The sequence below is a fragment of the Amyelois transitella genome, chromosome 9, assembly GCF_032362555.1.
Source record: "Amyelois transitella isolate CPQ chromosome 9, ilAmyTran1.1, whole genome shotgun sequence".
Classification (NCBI taxonomy): domain Eukaryota; kingdom Metazoa; phylum Arthropoda; class Insecta; order Lepidoptera; family Pyralidae; genus Amyelois; species Amyelois transitella.
In genome coordinates, this window is record NC_083512.1 from 9,038,781 (window position 1) to 9,059,492 (window position 20,712).

The window sequence follows — 20,712 nt, forward strand, 5'->3', positions numbered from 1 at the left end:
GTTAGGAAAACTACTCGTGTTTTTAATAATCCTAATTCTGACCCATCAAAATTCCGATTAACAAAAGAGTGTAAATTTTTAATCAAACGACAACTATTTTGTGGCTAAGATGTGTAAAACTGAAGTAACAGTTATACACAGGATATTATTTGTGATAAATTAAAACACACCTCTCAATTTTTACCCCTCCTAAGAAACTAACATTTTGTACTCAACAGTTTTATTATTTAACTAGATTTCTAATTGAGAACACATACCTCAGAATATGGTTATTAATTTATGAGATTAATAATTATTTCAATTGAACTTGTAACTAATTCAAAAACTTAATAATTTGAAAGTTATAAACAATTAAATTTTATCAGTATTTTTCCTATTACGGAGTTATACCACCGAGTTAGGATTAGTCTATAAAATTCGTATCCTATTACGGCGGTATTTTATTTCTTATTTTTTGGGTAAAAACTGAGTTACAAACGTAAAACAAGCTATTTAATTTAAAAATTTAAAAGTAGGAAAATGCTATAAGTTATTCATAAACAAACTTGAACGGCCTATTAATACGAAAAATTGCCTTTGTAAATATTAGTGTACTTACTTTTGTTGTTCCGCGTTTGTATGAAAACACCTGTCCCGTCGATGCCGTGACACAGACTGATTGATTTTGTTGTGTTGCCAATGTGTTGTAGTTGCAAATGTCAGTTAAGTCGTGACGTAATAAATTTAGAATAACACATTTGCGTTATGATGTACTTACACTGAATAGAACAGGAATAAAACTAAGAAATATAAATACCACCGTAATTGGAAGCGATTTTGACTACCGCCGTATTAGGAGCTTTTACCTTAGTCTTTCCCTTAATTGGCTTTTAAAATCTGCAAGAAAAAGCAGCTGGTACACGCTATGTTTTCCCTCGCTACCAGGTCAGCATGGAAGCCTGTACTATGTGATGTGCTCAATTTTCCTTAGGTATACTATAATAATACGCTACAATGAGAAAATTTAATAATTCGGATCGGTAGTGTCAAGTCGCCTGCGGCTGTAATAACTTGCGCACACGACGTAATAAAACCCCGAAATGGGCTTACGTAGCGGGAAATTGCGTGGCCATACCTTTTTACAACTGTTTTGAATGCCTCGCTTGTCCAAAATAGTCCACCTTAAATAGAGAGTTACCATCTATCGGGCATTATTCGTATAATTCCAGAATGGAATATTTTCTTCGAAGTTCTTGTTAAATTAGGATTGGGATATTTGAGATATGAAAGACAAAATCAAATAATCAAAATCAAAAATGTTTTATTTTCTGTAACAGATAATGATCTTATAACTAAGTGTTGGAGTCTCCTTTTAAGCTATCAAGACAACGAGTCAACAGGAGATGTTTATCAAGAAAAATAACTCTATTATGCTTTCGTTACATGATTGAAAATTAATAAAGTTTATATCATCAAAAAGCATGGAATTTAAAGCGCTCAGATATTGTTATCTGAATGTTGTTTGATGAAATCTGTTTACCATGAACAAACGAGTCTCAGAAATGCATTATTTGGTAAAAGATATTTTTCAAATATACAGAAAATAGTTTTCGGAAGAAATTTGCGTGCGGTTGTCGCATCGTACACAGACGTGTATGCAAATGTGCACAGTCAGATATTTAAATTAAATTTGCATAATTCATCAAAGAAAAGCTTTCGCATTAAGCCCGTATTCGGGATGGCGGCGTTTGATTTTGTTTACTCTCGTGTGTTTCGTTTAACGGGGAAAACGTAATTTACTCGAACATTTTTTCATTGGTTTTGGATTCTGGCTCACCTTTATTTTTAATACACTCACTTGTAAAATATCAAATGTATATGTTAAACATACATACATATAATCACGTCTATATCCCTTGCGGGGTAAACAGAGCTAACAGTCCTGGAAGACTAATAAGACACGTTCAGCTGTTTGGCTTGATGATAGAATTGAGATTCAAATAGTGACATGTTGCTAGCCCATCGCCTTAAAGAAGAATCCCAAATTAGTCTCCTTTTATGACATCCATGGGAAAAAGATGAAGTGGCCCTATTCTTTTCCTATTAGTGCCGGGAACTACACGGCGACTGCGTTTGCAGGGGGTCTCGACTATGATCCAAAGTCCGGCAACCGGGACCTATGTCACGAGGAAGAAGAAAATGTATCATGATGAAGTCAAGATAAAGATGAAGGAATCTGATGACGCGGAAGCCAATTATTTTTGGATACTACATCTTATAGACCTAACATTTGTCAGTAATAGCTTCGTATCTTGAAGTATTTGAAATGTTTTCGCAGTACAATCGCATGGCAATCGCGCAAACTATTCGACGCGATAAAATACCGAGGCTCGCAACTATTCGTTTCGGGGTTTATTTGAAGCTCGGAAACTTCCATTCCCTGTTACGTGGGGTTTAGCCGGTAAGCCTGTAACATACAGTTAGCTCCTGTACTAAAATGGCTACCGACGAAGGAATATTTTAGCTTCAATCACAATGTTTCATTCTGTTTTTTGAGTGATTATTAACAGAATTGTTACTATATATTTTCTGAAATATTTTGTTCATTGAGATAATGTTGTGTAATGAGATTTATATGTTGGATAGAAATGACAAGAACAGAGATGAAACATAGATTAGAAAACACCACAGGTCAAAGAAAGAAGTATGCAGAGATCGTGGCAAGTGTGTAGTCTCTGCCTACCCTCCCGGGAAAAAGGCGAGATTTTATGTACGTATGTAGGACAAACCTCATACACAACTTTGTTTCTGCTTGTCTGTTCTGTCACATACCATCGCTCTTCTTTTGACCGGAAATATAAAAATGGGCATTATTGCTGCTGAAATAAAATTTTAAAATCCTAACAACGGTAATTCATACTTAACACAAATGATTAGCCCAAAAGCAATATGATTTTAAAAACATACATTTTAAGTAAAAAAAAAGTCAGGTTATCACATTTCCTTTTATAACCGAGTCTTTCTAAATGTAATCCCAAATTGTACAGATGTAGCAGAACCAAACAGGAACTGAAGTAAATGATCGGAAATCCCCCGCAAGCCTGCAAGGGATTCGGGAATCAATGAGCCTCCACAACCTTCGACTTCCCCGATGTCTTGTCGATTGCCTTTTCTTATTACTCGGATATCCTGAGGGTCTAAGGTCATGAAAATCTAGTTTTCACAGAATGAGCATGGGAAGTAATAGTGATGAGATGGAAACATCATCGACATCAAAATGTGTCAAACGATAATATGTAGCGATCCTTGTAATTTACTTTTGTCTCTTTTTTTTAATGACTGGAGTGATTCATTGCAATCAAACAATGCAAGAAAATAAGATGAAATATGTATTTTGTATATGTATATCCTAATCCTAATTATAAGTATCTGAAGGCTGTCTTTTACGCTATTACGGACTAATCGATTCACCGAGTTATGCAATTTGAAATGAAGGTAGTTTTAGCCATTATTTTAAAGTCAAAGATAAAAGCGAATATAATAAATATCTTGTGCAAAATGAGAAGAGACTAAAAGAACCAAATTTACCTTTTAGCTTTCACACAAGACATTTTTTTAAGCAATTTTTCTCTCGTGTTTACCGGCGGTGGAATGAAAAATTTTACATAACGTTCAGTTTCAAAGACGCAATGCGGTTAACCTTGTATGTTCTCATACACGAGGTCAAACGGAACTCCATCTGATTTTCACTTAGTTGTAGTGCACGATTTATTATGTGTTATGTCATTTTATGATAATGTGGTTATTAAAAATAAACCAAACACTTAACTATTTGTTCAATTATCTACTACTACTACTACGACTACGAATAGATCCAATCATCCAAAGGACTGGCCCACGTAAGATAATAAATACTTTTTATCTCCTATGTATTAACCTTATGTATTCAGCTATGAATATCCTTTATTATGATTGAAGTTCGACAAATTAAATGAAGCAAAATTTTGAAGAAAAGTAAATCCCACTGGGTTTTGGCCAAAAAAAAAAAATTAAAAATAGTGTCCCTGTCCCGTATGTTATCGAATACGGGTTCAAAAAGTACGCGTCCCTCTTCTTGTATTTCTTTGACATCCCCCAGGAGCTTCGGGCCTCTCCGGGGATAATGGAATCTCGGGCCGCTAAGATCGCGCCTATCGCCTCTTCAAAGGGTTAATACAATTTTCTGTACAATCTGATGCCCGTTGACAAAAGTTCTATTGCCTTCAATATCCATTATAAATTATCCACTTATATTTCAAAAAATAATTAAACTTACCTATTTGAGTATTTAACGACTAGATTACTCCTGCCGCTTTGCCCGTGTAAACTGAAAACCCTGCTGTTTCGATTTCCGCAGGAATTTCGGGAGAAACTCTTTTAGCATACATACATAAAATCACTGAGAGAGAGACTACCTCTTTCCACTTGCCACGATCTCTGCATACTTCCTTCGCTTCATCCACATTCATAACTCTCTTCATGCAAGCTCGGCGGTTTCGGGTACTTTTGACCTGACCCTTTACCAGGACGTCCTCTTTTAGCATCCCTAGATTTAAGGGACCTAGATGCCAAATTCTATATCGCTACACCCAGCGTTTGTTCGTACGTTGATGTTATTCAATCAGTCAGTCAGTGTACTCTTTTATACATTAAGATAACAGGGATTAACAACGCTACAAAAAAGAGAATAAAAATATCAAAGTAAATTCAATAATCCTTTATGGATCAAAAACTAATCTGAAAGAGCGAAAAAAAACGGACTAGAGACAGATAGTATTTTGCCGAATACAAAAGTTGTTACATTTTAGCGTCCCATCCTTAGTTTATTTAGGATTGGACGTAACCTCCCGAAGTATTGGGAGCGTGATTGGGCACACAAGTGGCCTGTATTTATTGTGTACATAAATCTTTAAGAATAAGGTAAATATCGGAACTAAACATGTAATATTTTATCTGAAATATGTTATACGAAATTCGCCGGCTGTAAGCGGATCCCGGCTTATCAAACGAAATATGTCAGAGTAAGCAATATTATTTGTTTTATATTTAAAACAGGTTGTTGCACGGTACAAGAATGCACTGCAAACTTTGTCACAACACTAATGAATGGAAGTCAACTTTACTTCCATTCAAATAGATATGAAAGTAGATAGTTAGTGATAAAGATAACAAAATAAAGATCATCGCGAAAAGATAATTTGATCGAAATAGTGTAGAAGGCGATCCTTACAAATATAAAAGTCGAAGCAAATGGGGATCTTTAAATCTCTGCCATATCACAGGAATATGTTTTATTTTATGTATTCGTGCATCTATTTTTATGAATTAAAAACTATAAAGTTTCGAAGTAGTTTCTGAAGACATATAAACCTAGATTGTTCCAGGGCAGACGACGTGTTATTGTCATAATTGTCTTTCCAAAATACTAGCAAACTTGCTCTGGCCTGGGTTCAAACGGAATACTAAATCAGGAAGTGTCTCCTCGCTTTTGGTGGAAACACCTGCCTTCATAAATTAATAATCGCAATCGCCTGCGGTTTATGACTTACTCAGTAACTGTTTCTATGGTGTAGGAGTATTAAACCACGGCCATGGAAAGGGTGTTAAAAGTTGGACAATTTTACCGTATTAATGTGGCATAATATTTGCATAGTGGCCTTGTAGTGAAGTGAAGTGAAGAAAAAAAATTGAATTTTATTTTTTTATTCTTTACTGTAACAATTACAATTTGTAAATTACAGTAGGCGGACTTAATACTAATAGCATTATCCAACAGTCTACCATTGGGTTAAGCAGAGAACCTAATATGTAGCAGATGATTGTTTAACTCAATTCAGACAATCAAGGCAAAAAGCTTCTAAACTTGGTTACCTGTGCAGAATCGATAGCGCATCATTTCGACAGTTGTTAACATACATATATTATTTCTACTCTTACGAGGTAGGCACAGCTAACAGTTTAGAAAAGACTAAAACGCCTCGCCCATCTGGATGGCTTAACGATGTAATTTAGATTCAGATAGTGATGTTTTAATCCAACCCTATTCGGAATAATATATGTAGAATGGTATATTATCCGATTTGAATGGCTCTAAACAAAAAAATATAAAATTTACTGTGGATCAATTAAAATAAATAAATCTACAACCACCTGAATTGTATTAATTTGTAGATGGAAAAATACCCTTCAAAGTGACTTCCACATTCACCTCGCTCGTTTTGAGTGAGGGCTGGAGGTGAAACAAGCCTCAAACTTCCATGTTTTGCAATAGTTTCGCGAACAGCCCGCGGAACACAAAGGCAAATTAATTTCGGGGTAAAAACTTCACAACTCGGTGTATAAAGCAAAACAATTGTGTTAGTCTACGGTTGGGCAATTTGGAAATAAAGTTCCTTTCCGGAAATTTATTTGAAATATTCTCAAGTTATTTCTTGTGAAGCTGCTGCAAAAATGTTTGAATATACTTACAGCGAATTACTACAGAGAGAACGTCAAGATATCACAAATTGACGAGATTGCATGAACGTATTTATGAATGAAGATGAAGTATGCAAGGACACAGATTAAGTCTTTGCGTATCCCTCCAGGAAAAAAGCGTTATCATATGATTTTAAAAGTGTCTGTAAATTCTTACCCAAAGCCACTGAGATTTTTTTGCGTCAGAGTAATAAACATTGTACATTAACACTTAGAAACGTTTACATTGATTATATTGATAGTATGAAGAATTGAAGGTACCTACTCTAATGAGGTGAGGTGAGATGAGGTATCATGCGTGAAAATTAACTCCCAATAAGCGATTTCATTTGGTAACCGTATGTGAACAACGGTATGAATATTTATAAGAGCTATTTGATGAATGGAAAGCTCAGATGCAAATTCGAATTAAAATAGGCCCTCATTTCTACCATGCTAGTATGTTCACAACGATACGGAGATACAGTTACACGTTTACATGATTACATTAGAATTTTTAATGGAATCTGAGACAAATTTTATTTTAAGGTAACTCTCAGTCTTTTAATTTTAAATGCTTTCCTTTGAACTATACGAGTATTTATTTTAATTTGCTTTTTCATAAACGTGTTAGATAAGAGCTGAAATATGTTACATACGCTTTTCCAGGATATTTTGCTGTGATAAAAATACTGTCAATACCTACGAGAAGATGTATTTTCACATACGATGTATAAAAAGATTTTCGTGTATCAATGAATTATTAACTAAAGTCCTGAAAAAAGGTTCGCCTTTTACGCTGCTTCTTAAAACAATATTTCTTATATTTTTTTATTTATTTCCGTACAAATAAATAATCGGGTAGAAACAAAACAGTTTGAGTACAGAAGTGTACTTTTAAAATTTTTATAGACTAGAAAAAAGAACACACTGTGGAAGATCACCAACTTTGAAATACATTATCTACTGAACCGCGATCTTTGCGTATTACCAGTTACACCCTCCGTCATTATGCTTTAGGCCTGGGGTTTGCTTTTATGCTCAACCTAGATATTTGAGATAAAATATTGAATAAGCTTTGGTTTATTGTAATGACCGAACCTAATCACTGATGGCCCGGTGATGGCTGGCAGATGTAGGCGGTCTGTGTACTTTATAGAGTGTAACCATGACTTATGCCAGAATATTAATGATATATATCATTAATATATCATTAACACACAGATATATAAACCTCCATCGAATGTCTTGTACAATCACCTGAAGTTGCATTCTGTATTCTCGATATTTTACATTTGAGAGGATGATTCCGAATTTTTCATATACCAACTTTTTCGGTAAGTAGGTACTCAAACGTTTATTTGTTTTATTTTTTCGAAAACTCCTCCTATTTGGCCGCTGTGCAAGTTTGTTGTAATTCAAGGACTTCGGGTAACTTTGCGACCTGAGCCTGACGTACTTCTTCGAAGATTTCGTACACGTCAAAAAGTTGTGAGTTTTATTAATTCTTTATTTATTGCTAGGTATATAAGATGTCCTGAATAATATTGTTCAATAAATTGCCTTATAGTCAGATTAAAAAATTTATATTAAAAACATCTACGAGCCTAAACACTAATTTAATCTTCCTTCTGGCGTTAGTGTTGGACACATCAGCTGAGCTTTGGAGTTGGGTGCGGCTTCTATTTGCCGCCATTTTTCTTTAGAATTACGTATTGTCATAAATATCGAATGAAGACTACATTAATGTATGCAAAAGAAGCCGACAAACAAGTTAGAAGTATCAATGCTATAATACTTTTCAATTCACTTAAACGGCGTTTCTTTACGACTGCGACGCCGGACGTTAAAATAAAATATATTTATCGCCGAGTCATTATTTATAAAAACAACTAACTTGAAAATTATGGCCACATCCTGCGTCTAAAAGCCCCGGGGTGATTACTGGACCTTATTTTTCTAAAAGGAAACTGCTTTGTATGGGCGGGCCATTTACGAGGTTCGCTAGGACTGCACGCGTTTACTGCGGTACCGTAAACGCTGGCTTTATAGCGCTTACAACTATCTTCGTAAACGGCCTCAAACCCAAATCAGACGGGTATATTAACGCAGTTATGCGACTTTTGCACACATTAATTGCTGTCCTGTAATTAGTTTTCTTACGACATGTCGATACTTCAAATGTTGGTTATGAAATGCTTATAAATGGTTAACAGTAATTGTCAACCGAGACTTATTTTTGCAAGGAGTTCCGTATGTAGTCTAGGGGTGCACTAAGAGAGGATTTTCCGGATTCGTCTGGGAAGGGCGGAGCATCGGTTCTACTCTTGTCAAATACATACTCGTATATTCATACTGTCTCCTTTGGCCTAGGTGGATCATTGATACGAATAATCAAATATCTTTTTCGACACAAAACTGTTATTGATATTACACACAAAAATCTTTACCAAAAACGATATAACGCAATAGCGGTTTCTAAGCACATCTTGAGACTATCGTTATATCAGCAAGTACACTCAACGCCTAATTAATCCACTTTGAGCGCTTGCAAGTTACGCACAACTCGGAAAGTAATGATGGTGAGTGTATCTTAGTACGTCGTAAAGGGTATACGTTACCAAACAGACACCGAAGATAGTAAATTTTATTAATCAATTACTCGTTACAGGGAAAAATATTTTTATAATAAAATATAGCATGAACACGATCGAATTTTACTACAAGAAAACCTTAAAAGTTTTACCAAGTCCGACCGCAATTTTCTCAAATTATAGTCTTGACTAAACTTGAACCAAAGCAATGATATTCTTTGAAATAATATTTTCCAATAACAGTTTCAGACTTGCAATCTGAAAGCTAACAAATATTCAGTTTAGAGATTCGGGAAGCCATACAAACGCATGAACATTATTCACTAGTGTTGGAAATGCAACGAATACCCGATATGGCAACACATGTATGCAAACGTGGTTAAATTTATCTCTATGTTTGCGGATACGTATAAATATTGCGGGATTCTTCCCCAATTTATTGCAGGATTTCGCTATTCGTACTTAGAGGGGATTTATTAATCGGAGTTTTTTTTCGTTTACAGGTAATTTTGATGGAACGTCGCGTTCGCATGGGACTGATTTGCTTATCACAAACTTAGCCGTACGTAAGTCAATTCAGAATAGATATATGTTAGAATCTATATTAATAATTAAACCTAACCTTACCTGCCTTTCGTGTTAAAACACATGGTAAATTGGAGCATAAAACTTAATTTGAATAGATTTTTATTTTTCACGCATATTTATCATATTATCCTTTTATCATTATAATACTTAAAAAAAACTGTTTGAAGAGCCCATTACAAAAAATGTATAATCCTACCGAAAACGGTCAAAGTTACTTCGAAAAGGAAATAAGGTTAAATAAATATTGTTTCTTTTAACAGCTTATTGCTTTTTAAATGAAATTGAACCAATATTTCACCTTTCATCTTTGTTAGTAACATATTAGCCCCACCTCTGCATCCTCCGGGAATTACCCCACATCGCAGGTCAAAGTCATGTGTTTGGCGCACTTCCAGCTCCTCGAGCCAAGGCCATGTGCCCATTACAAGGACGCGTCGTGCTCTCAATATCATTTGGCGGATAACCAACATTATAAACAAATGCCCACCAATCTACCAAGGTCGTAGAAAGTGGCAGGTCAGCGTGGTAATTATGTAAATTAACCGACATAACTTATTTCGCTTTAAAGTAGAACGCTCGGCCCATGCAGACCCAGTTTTCGTTTTTAATCATACGCGTTATACTATGTTGGAAGTCAATAGGTTAATTTGAAAACAACTTTTATACTTTCTCTTTTATAAGCGCTTTTCGTTTCGCATTGTCAGCTGTCGGCTAAGATACCTTTAATTCCGTAAAAATTTAGAATTTAATTATCGTTGCGTACATGAAATCCGTCCTGGGATTTCTGTGATGCTTTGGGCTTTGTTTTTCCTTATTTATGACTTCTAGAGACAAGAGAATCGAACTAGAGACATTTTAATTGACCTAGAACTCACGACGACTGTGCAACAGCCACTAAATTCCCGTCTTCTATTATCTGGGTCTCATCATTTATAATTACTTTAAAACTCTCCCATGTGTGTTTATTACGCTGTCAAGTAACCCAGCTAACGAAATTTATTGCTACCAAGAATGGCAATTATTTTAGAAATAAGCCTACTAAATTAAATGTAAACAGAAGTTAGGTTACTACAGGTAACTTAATTAAGTCGTTATCAATGTCTTGTTCACTAGACAATGGTATAATTTAACCACAGTCTTCACTAAGGAGGCGTTTACTTACAAAACCGTTTAAATTCTGACGAGGGTATCTGCTAAGGTTTAAATCACACAGGCTGGAGCTTGATTAGTAATTCAGGAATTATTATAATTTTAGTAAACAATGCACGCTATAAATTGCTTAGTTGTAGTGGCGTGCGTAGAATTTTTTACAGGTTTCTTTTTTTGCTGCGCTTTTAAAGAACTTCGGGGCACAACAATACTTAAACGGGCAGGATTAATTCTTACCACATGGTGCTATTGAGAGCAGGCTAAAGTCATTCCATGGATTTACCTGATTTGCTCTTGGATCATGGTCAAAGGCGGACCTTTGACTCCATATCAGGGTGACCTCAACCGGGAAAAACGCAAGAAGGAACTAGGATTTTCACACATTTAATTCTAGGTATTCTATGTGAAAAACCTACTACACAAACAGAAGACGACAAAGAACAACAACCAAACAATACCCCTGTTTGTCTTGATCCTAAGTGTAATTGGCGCAGGTGTCGCGAGCTTCTTATCGCCTAAAAGTGTCACCGTTCCAATTTCCTCATCCCCTCGATTTTTATTGGATTTTTTTCGCAATATTCCTCATTTCGTATGAACGAGCGAGTCTCATATTACTCTCGTTCCGCGTAGATGAGAATTAAATCGATGTTTCCTTTGATTTTTTATCTCTTTAAACGTGATTCCACTTCTTTTCAGTGTAATGAGATATAAATTCGTATTACAAATCTGATACGCATTATTCTAAAAAATAAAACTATTGTACGTACGTGCACTTTCGCTTCTTACCATTTTATATTAGTTTTTGTCATTGCTTATCAATTTCGTTCCACGGGTGTCATAAATTAGACTCCTAAGTATACCTATTCTATGATAAATCGAAATAGCTGACTTTAAACTTTCGCGTTACATTATATTTAAAAATACCTGTAGAATTTATAAATAGTAAATTGAAATAACTAAAATCTCATTGATCTTATAACTTTATTTCTGGATGTACTCGCGCTTATATATTTTGGATACATACCTATTCTTTTCACGTAGGGTTCGATCAAGCTTCCGAAAGAAAGAAAACAGTGATATTTGTGTAGAAAGCTCAGTGAAGCTCGAAAACAAACCGACGTGATTATTTTCAAGTGGAGTTTCTGCTTCCATATAAATCTTAAGAGTGATTCTACTATGCCTTAGTAATCCGAATAAAGGGTACCTGATGTCCATGGGTTTAATTTTAACTGTATGTGTATGTAAATGAAGACTGATCAAATAGATAAACCCGTAAGAGCAGACAAACATTAGCAAATATGAATCTACTACGGTTGTTTTACATACGAGTAGCTTATTCTTTGCCTATTTAGCCTCCTAATTTATATATAAAAGTATGGCGACACATCCGTATCATCCGGCCGGCTTTTTTGCAGTACATAAATTTTGTAGCGTTTCAAATAATCCGCCATACAAAATCGACGTAAACCACTTCCGTTTATGGTTGGTAAAATTATTGCTTTGGGTTTATCGGTCACATCTGTTATATGTTGTTGTCTTTTATACGGTCACGGGATAAAGTACTACATAAGTACATTATGAAAAAGTGTCAATAATTTATTTCTTGGTCTCGTGACTGAAATGGATTCTTCATTTCGTTTTCGTTGATTTTTGATGTTTCAAATCACGTTTTGATATAGTAAATAAATGTATCATTATCATATCAGTAAGTACAATCAGGCACTATACATTTAATCTTTACTTACTATTAAATAAGTCAAGTATTAAGTTTAGCTAAAGTTTAGACTGGTATTACTAATTAATTAATTTATGTACATTAAGAAAAATAAGAATAAAACTTAAAATAAAGAGAAATTCAGTATAAGGGCACTACTTTTTTGGTATTTTTGTCTCTTTTCAATTATTGGGTTTCAATCTATATTTTTGCGTTTTTATAAATTTACCTATCGCTTATACCAGTAGTAAACGAAACGGAATGAAGCTTGGTGTAAGCAGGGGCTTTCAGTTCGATTGGCGACATAAATTATGCATGGCGGCTATGAACCGAACATTATTCATTTGCAGGTTATTGGACGTCGTTATTGTCCTCTCTTTTATTTGTGAAAACCTTTACGATTTGTTGGATTTAGACTATATAGTAAGTGGTCTAAAAGTCAGAAAGCTAGGATCATATACAACACTTGTTATACACACACAAAGTTAAAACTCAAACTTGCACGAATTGACGTTTGAAATGGTCATTTTTGTTTATATCTGAACGTTTACATGAGCTCACACACCACTCTTGCGTTCCAACCATTCCGTTCGCGTTAAATAAACCTGTTTTAAGCGTAGCAAAGACACAATATTCTTTGGCAAAATATGCAGGTTTTCGATTTTTTTCCTCTCCGTTGAAATATCAGTTAGCAATCAAATAATGCAGATATGAAAATATGAAGTCATTGGTTTGTACCTATGCTTTATTTCATTCGGGCACCTTAACCGTCCTTTGACATTTGAACATTGACTTTCTTTACTTATTATTTACCCATATACGTTTCTCCATCTGCCCGCACTGTTCCTCATGGACGTGCCAATGGTTATTCAAATTGGATGGAATTTCCATAAATAGATTAGAGGAATATCGACGTCTGAGACCGACATGGAAAATGAAATGTACGGGCCTACTGATTGGCAAAGCGTATTCGTTTTGTGCAAGAAATTTCATATATTAGGAAGTTTAATGCTTAGAAGTTGTTACTTTTGTCTATCCAGCAATGATTACACATCCAAATGATCGATTTATTCCTAAAAAGAGACCGCAAATCAGCAACTTCTTAACTAATATTGCATATAAAAATAAATTCGCAAAACTGGACACGGCGTTCACTACAGCTAAAATCTCACTTGCAAAATTATGAAACACGATTGTCATCTATTTCACGAATATGTAAAACTTAGTGCATAAAGCGTCCCCGTAACGGTACGCGATAAACGGCAGCTGGTACCAAGTAAAAAGGCGCGTATTTTAGCCGGATTATGCTGAAACTGAGCTTGTACCTGCTACTGGAACTGTGACCTGGAAATTAGTTATTATGAACTAAAAAATTTTGCTCATATTTTCTAATTTAACTTTATTTTAATTTCGGCATTTTTCGGTGTTTCGACTTGCTTAACGGGGTACATGTCCAATTGATCATGATTTGGCTCAACTTTATTTGTAAAATCAATCTTAATTTCGCTTTAAAACCTTTTAAATCATCAAAAGCTAGTTCTTTCAAAAAGCCAAAAGCAATGTCAAAGACAATAATGAACGATTTTCTTTTGTTTCTGTGAACTTATAAAGAATACCAGAAATTCCTTTTGTCAACGAATTTGTTCCAAAATAGTATCTAAAATGTAACAAAAATCCTCGCTTCGAAGAGTATTGTGAATCGGGGTTATATTAGAGGCGATGCGAGTGAAGGACTGAATCGACAGCGGGTTTAAGAAAAATATTTTATATGGCTGCCGAAGCTGAGGTTTCTACGGACGTCGAACGGGCGTAAGTGTCTTATAAATTTACTCGTTAAAATTTACTTAATAGTAATTAACGTTTTATCTAGTTGAAAAGGTTAGTTTTCTTTTGCACTGAAGAAAACCATGAAAAATATGTACATAAACCAGGTTCAAAGGTTTCAAGAATTTTTTAATTTTACCTTTATTTCTTTCTTTTGTTTAAATGTTATTTTTTTTATTAATAGTTAAATGTCCGTATTCTTTATCATCATTCTCCTGGCAGTCGTTCCTGTTGTGATCTCATCTCTCAAAAGCTCAGAGCCTTAGGTTTCAGGCCCCAACACCTGTGTTCAGGTGTGGGGGTATCAAACCGTTACTAGGATAGTGGTTACATATTCGATTACTCGAATGCGCAAGTTTCCTTACGATATTGTCCCTCACCTTAGTAAGTATATTAAAGTTTACAAATAATAAATTCACTATGTTGATAATTATTTTACATGAAAACTTTGCAACCGTTACACAAACAGTAAAATTTTCGCAACTCGACCCTGCTGACATTTTATAACCACCATTGACATTCCTCTACATTTAAACTTTAATTTTTTAGCGGCCCATTTTACCAGGAAATATAAAAACAGTTTTTCTGGCATGTTTATCTGAATCAAATATTTTCTCGACTCTTTGTAATGGTGTATTCACAATGACTTAATATTAAATCATTTATTAAGCTTCTATCGTTATTTACTAAAATATTGCATCTCCTTTTACTCTCTCCTTTATAAGTCTGTTCCCTTTTGCATTATCAGATTTTTATTGCCTCTATTTTTCTGTAAGAAACGGCAAAGCTAGTGTTATAAATACCAATCAGGCATAAGTACATGTGAAATTTGATAAAATCAGTTCAGTGGTTTTGGAGTTTATCAATGACATTCATCGAGCTGAGATTTTGATATACTACTTATATATAGACAGATTAGCTTTGGGTAATTTGCAACAATAATTTTGCGAATTTGTTCTTCGTAATAAAATCTTATCAGAACCATACAAACGAAATTTATGCCGTGATAACGAAATTTTGCTCTCCTAATTTTAGTGGCAAAATTAACTTAGTGTTTGTATGCAACACAAATATTTGCCGTACAGAAATAATAAATATACCTACGTTTGGCACTAACACAATTTCTAATTAAGGCTTCTGTTTCATTGTTCGGGATGATTTATTTATACCGCATTAGTATGATAACGAATGCATGCCGATGAGATAGTGTCGGCATCGGAATAGAATATGTAAAGTACAGAAAATTGCGAATTCGTGGCTGCAAATAATATGTCAGAAATAGAAAGTCCAGTTATACTTTTGGTTACTATTACTAGAATAATGCATAAAAACCAAAAATATACCGAAATATGTATAAAAAAAGCTAATTCACATTTATTTTGTATAAGTGAAACACGAATTCATTTCACGAATTTGATTTATTCCGACTGGACTCTCCTGCAAAAAACTCAGGGTCAGTTTAATTCATACATATGTATATAAAGTCACGTTTCTTTCTCGTAGAGACTAATCTTTTCACTTGCCACTCTTTGTCAGTGTTTGTCATTAAGTCATATTTTTTGGTTTCTATATATTAATTTTTTATTTCATTATATCTACAGTTTCTATATTCTGTGTGTTTGGCATCTGCAACATTAGCAATTTGATAGTTATCTGCGCGGCGCGGCAAAATATTCATTTATTCCGAATTTATTCGCGTTCACACCAAAATACGTTATCTTGCGCAACCAATAGTGCTATTGCATGACTTGCGCTAGTTTATGTATTTCAAGTTCAATGTGAATTTACCCGAAAAATACCAGATAAGATACCACTTGTTTTTTTTTACGCATGTAGGTAAGAAATTTTTTATAAATTTAAGTACTCTTAAATAACGTTTCCAAGCTGTTATGAGTTTTAACTTAATAAATACTCGTACATTGCTCTATAATTAAGAAGTGATAAATTAAGTACCGCAATAATAACATGGACATTTAGTGGTTCTACGCTTTCACTTTTTTAATGGTTTGAGGTTTCAGGGAAGGTTGTCAACAATTTAACAGCTATTATGGTGTTTGGCAATGCTTTTAATATTCTTCAAACGTCTTAATTTTACGGTTTACCACATTTACGTAATTTGTGCTAGGAGTAAGCCTAAGTCCATAAAAACTGCTATGAGCTAAACTAAGTAAGACAGCTAAGCCACTATTAATGCTTTTGTCTATTTATTTATTATGAAACAATTTTTAACGTGAAAAAAAGTCTTTTTTCACAATTTTTTAAAATTATATAATAATGATATTGATCGTGGCAAGTGGAAAGAGGTAGTCTCTGCCTACCCCTCCGGGAAAGAGGCGTGATTTTATGTATGTGTGTATGATATTGATTCTATAGTAAGAAAAATCCTAACTAATATTACAAATGCGAATGTAAGTTTGTTGTCTCTTCACGATATCTACTGAACCGCTCTTCGTAAATTTTGCATATAATTTAGAGTCTGGAGGACATAGGGTACTTCATACTTTCATCCTGATAAATACTATAGTTCCTGTGGCATTTGCGAAAAACCTGTATTCTTTTGTAGGTAGCGCTAAAGTAAAAGCTAGTAAATTAATAAACTGCTACATTTTTTCATAAAAATTTAAAAAATGTAACACTGTTCAATTCAATAGCAGTTAGAAAATAGAGTTTATATAACTCGACCTTATAACCGACAAACTGCACGCACAACATGTAGTGCGTGAACAGCGTGAATGATGACTTTGATCTCACCACACCAGCTTATAAACTCGTTAATCTTGGACCTTAGTTCTTCAACAATAAAGGTCAAATTACTAGAATTGAGGTTGCAGTAAAAGTTGCGATTTGCCAACATAACGAAGGCACATTTCATTCACTGTTTTACACCAGTTGCGTGTCTGGTGGTAGAGTTAGACAGAATACTAATATACCAGTCCATTTATATAAACTAAATGATCTTTGGGATAGAATTACATACTGGCATTAATCATTTCGACAACCAGTACTAAATAGTTTGACACTTATTGGATTTCTTCGACAAACATACATTTCTATTCAATTTCCATCGATAAAATCTACTTAAACATGTTTACCCCCGCACTGAATATTTTAATAATTTTATTACTATCTAGTATTTAGTAGAAAGATAAACCCGTTAAATTAGTAACTTGATATATGTTCTTCGAGTAATTTCAAGTTCTCTAGGTGCATTTTGATTCTGACGCCAACGTAGCTATTTACATAACCATTGCTCATAACTCATAAGTTATATATAACCAAATACTCCGAAGTTATGGAGCACTTCTAACAGCGCTGCGGATGTACCACTGACATAAATCTAGATAGATTAGGCAAGTTCACCCATCTGCAATAAGTGTGTCAATATTTTCACTGAGCAATATTGTGCCGTGTGGTTCCCGGCACCAATAGAAAAAATAATAGGACCACTCCATGGGAAAAAGTCCCATGGATGTTGTAAAAGGCGACTAAGAATTATGCTTATAAACTTGGGGTTCTCCTTTCATGCGATGGGCTAGCAACCTCTTACTATGTGAATCTCAATTCTCTCATTAAGCTTTTCGAGACTTTTGTCTCCGTCTACCCCACAGGGGATATAGACGTGATTATAAGTTTGCATGTATATTTTTATTGGTACCTAACTGTGAAGTCTATGGCGTTTTGCTCTTATCTCGACCAACTCTTTTCTTAGGTTTCAGAGAGCTCATAATTTAAAGCATAGCAATATTTTTATACTTATGTATCATAATACTTACTATATATTCCGAATGAAAAGTTTCGTATATAAGTCACTTTTTGCGAAGCATTTTTCACGTGAAGTGACGGACGACTGACGGAGTCTTACTAGATCTATATCTGTGAAATCTATGGATAAATTAATTTGGTAGATTGCCTTCTTGGCCCAGTGATCTAGGAGGTAGTTTTGTGATCCGGAAATGGGTACAAATCCCTAGTGACTTTTTCTACTTGAGAAATTGTTTCCAGTTTAGATGAGATATAAGGTAACTAAATCTGCATGCTTTTTCATGCTTAATATAAAACTTGTTTGAAATTCGAGTGAATAACAACGAGCTATTTTAACCTTTCGTCGTCACTTGTTGCACTGCTTACAATTAAAATCAAAATATTAATTAAAAATATATTCTAGTAAGTCAGCCAAGCAAAACGCAGACTTCAATTATGTGAATACCAGCTCTGCCTGTCCCTTATAGGACTATATATGTATACGTTTACTAGTAAGTAGCGTTCTAAGTCTAAATTGTCTCTAACTTGTACGCACAGGAAAAGGGAGGTAGAAAAATCGCTAAAACTCTATATAAAATAACGCAGCCGTTATAAAAATATCTGTTTAAAACCCATCGAACCAGAAACATTTAGATGGGTTAACTTGTGACTATCGGGACGGAAAGACATTGGAGAAAGAATGCTAGTAGAAATAACTACTATTAGATACTGTCATTTAGAAATACGTTCCAGTTTATTCACTGAGTAACGACTTAAAATACTGACGTAGTTACTAACAATATTACAATAGTTAAATAGTCGATACTTAAATTTATTGAAAAACTTGGTGTGAATTGGTTTCAATTACATACAAATGTGTGGTATTACTGTGAAAATTGTCTTGACACAGATATTAGTAACGATAGTAGTATTGACCATAAAACATATATTAGCTTTATCGACAATATGTGAAATTTTTGATAACAGATTAACAAAGCAGTTGTGCTAGAAAGCGAAAAAACAACTTCATCTTTAAACTTATTGATGGAAACTAAAAAATGCCCATTGATAAAGGGATAGTTGAAATCAATGCAGTCAATAACGCACATTATTTATTAGTAGGTACTTTCTTCTCTTTAGCCGCATTCTCGTTGCTCATCTTCTAATTAGTATAAGATGCTTACTACTTATACGAATATGTAAGAAATTTTATCTTTGACTATAACTTTGATATTTTTGAATCGGTACCACATAGAAATTGAAGTAATGAAGTATTCTGTAGGCGGCCGTTACCCACGAAACCTTCAAGGCCGTGACGTCCCAAATTGCCTCCCAGAATAAATAATGTTCTTTTCCTTATCTGTGTCCTTTTATTTCACCTTTTATTTCAGTTATATCGCTTTTCGTTGTGAACCAACAAACATTTTTGTATTATGTTTAATTATCTCAGTTTAGTTACAGTTAACATTGTTTTAATTATGTTTTTTAGCGTTTGGTTTATTTCTAATATGAGAGACAACCATTAAAAATATAATGTCTTCGATATGGTCAATCTGTGTATAAGGATTTATTATTAATAATTTGTTTACACGTGATAACGTGGACTCTTGGGGCTTTAATCAAATAAATCTGAAAAAAAATTTGGTTCAAACGACAATAAGTCCTCATTTCGTCCGTCGCCTTAATAAAGGCCACATTTATTATTTGGAAAGAGCTGTTAGCCGGCTGTTACCTTATTTTACCTTTTATCCCGACGTGCATGTAACTGTGCATAATTTGCATGCCACTCGGGTGTCAAGCCACCGATATTTAATTTCGTGGCCGTTGTACGCGTGGTTGCGCTCAAATTCTGCTTACTTGTACCACCTAGGTGTGGGCTGGGAAGACTAAAAAGAAATTAACTAAAACACGTTTAGCAACATAGTCCCGTGTGGTTCCCGGCACCAATAGAACATAGGATAGGACCACTCCATCTCTTTCCCATGGATATCGTAAAGCGACTAAGAGATAGGCTTATGAACTTGGGATTCTTCTTTGAGGTAACGGGCTAGCAACCTGTCACTTTATATGATTCTCAATTCTTTCAGTAAGCCAAACATGGCCTATCAGTATTTCCAAGACTGTTGGTCTACCCCACAAAGGATAAAGACGTGATTATATGAATGTATATAATGTTCGTTTCATATTTGGCAGTTCGAAGTTTCTGGAACTTATTTAAAGTTGTGACCCCTTAGGTGACCTCTGTATAGCGTTACTTTTTTATCACCACCCTCTTATTGTTCGTCCTAGTTGCATCCTTATGAAGGTCCCTTCCTCTCTAATGGGGCCTCGGTGCGTTTATGACCATTGACCCTGGATTGGGAAAGTCATATTTTTACACGAACTCCCGTATCTCTTACGCAACCTTTTCAGGGAAACCTAACCCAACCCACTTCTGACGACATCTGTGGGGAAAAGATGGATTGATCCTAATTCGATTCTAAAGCGTTCCAAAAGTGTTTATGTGAAAACGATAAAAAAAAAAATTTTTATTCGTATGTTTGTAAGTATATACGAGTATGTATAAAGGCGAGTAATTGATTGGTTTATAAGCTTGGAATTCTTATTTTAGGCGATGGGCTAGCAACC

The 20,712-nt window shown here is 34.5% G+C and overlaps 2 protein-coding genes across 2 annotated transcripts in view; one reads left to right on the plus strand and one right to left on the minus strand.

Annotated features, from left to right (window-relative positions):
- Positions 1–845, minus strand: part of LOC132902086 (uncharacterized) — a 30,487-nt gene extending 29,642 nt beyond the window's left edge. Inside the window, exon 1 of the mRNA XM_060945893.1 lies at positions 599–845. The gene's annotated coding sequence lies outside the window, so the exon portion shown is untranslated. The remainder of the gene's footprint in view (positions 1–598) is intronic.
- The window catches only part of LOC106142860 (uncharacterized), a 125,355-nt gene that overhangs the window by 61,983 nt on the left and 42,660 nt on the right, over positions 1–20,712 (plus strand). The window lies entirely within an intron of this gene.